General features: G+C 23.9%; 1 protein-coding gene across 2 annotated transcripts in view; it reads right to left on the bottom strand.

The window, feature by feature from the left end:
* The window catches only part of LOC102679685 (flotillin-2), a 105,176-nt gene that overhangs the window by 68,446 nt on the left and 36,018 nt on the right, over positions 1-712 (bottom strand). The gene's annotated exons all lie outside the window — the stretch shown is intronic.

Below are 712 nucleotides of genomic sequence, written 5' to 3'. Positions count from 1 at the left end.
GAAGGATTTGTTTTTTGAGTTTGGATTTTTTTAATTGTTTTTAATCTTTTATTATTGGAGAAGAAACGAAAGAAAGGGAAGGAAGAAAGGATTCATAAGAAGGATTTGTGTGTGTCGTTTGATGCTGTGAGTTCGTTTGAATTTTTCTAATTGTTTTTAATCTTTTATTATATTTTTTTTTCTTTAAAGAATAATATAAAAGAGATGAAAAAAAAACAGAAAAGAGAGAATGAACGGATTTTTAATTTTCTTTTTATTTGTCTTTAAAGGATAATTTAACAGAGACGAAAGAAAGGGAAGAAAGAAGAATGGATTTGTTTTTTTTTTCAAATATATGTGGGTCGTGTGAGTGCTGTGAGTTTGGATTTTTTTAATTGTTTTTAATCTTTTATTATATTTTTTTTTCTTTAAAGAATAATATAAAAGAGATGAAAAAAAAACAGATAAGAGAGAATGAACGGATTTTTAATTTTCTTTTTATTTGTCTTTAAAGGATAATTTAACAGAGACGAAAGAAAGGGAAGAAAGAAGAATGGATTTGTTTTTTTTTTCAAATATATGTGGGTCGTGTGAGTGCTGTGAGTTTGGATTTTTTTAATTGTTTTTAATCTTTTATTATATTTTTTTTTCTTTAAAGAATAATATAAAAGAGATGAAAAAAAAACAGAAAAGAGAGAATGAACGGATTTTTAATTTTCTTTTTATTTGTCTT

Source organism: Apis dorsata, unplaced genomic scaffold, assembly GCF_000469605.1.
Source record: "Apis dorsata unplaced genomic scaffold, Apis dorsata 1.3 scaffold_74, whole genome shotgun sequence".
In the NCBI taxonomy this organism is placed as follows: Eukaryota; Metazoa; Arthropoda; class Insecta; order Hymenoptera; family Apidae; genus Apis; species Apis dorsata.
Note: the sequence above shows the minus strand (reverse complement) of the source record. Positions and strands in the feature narration are given on the sequence as shown.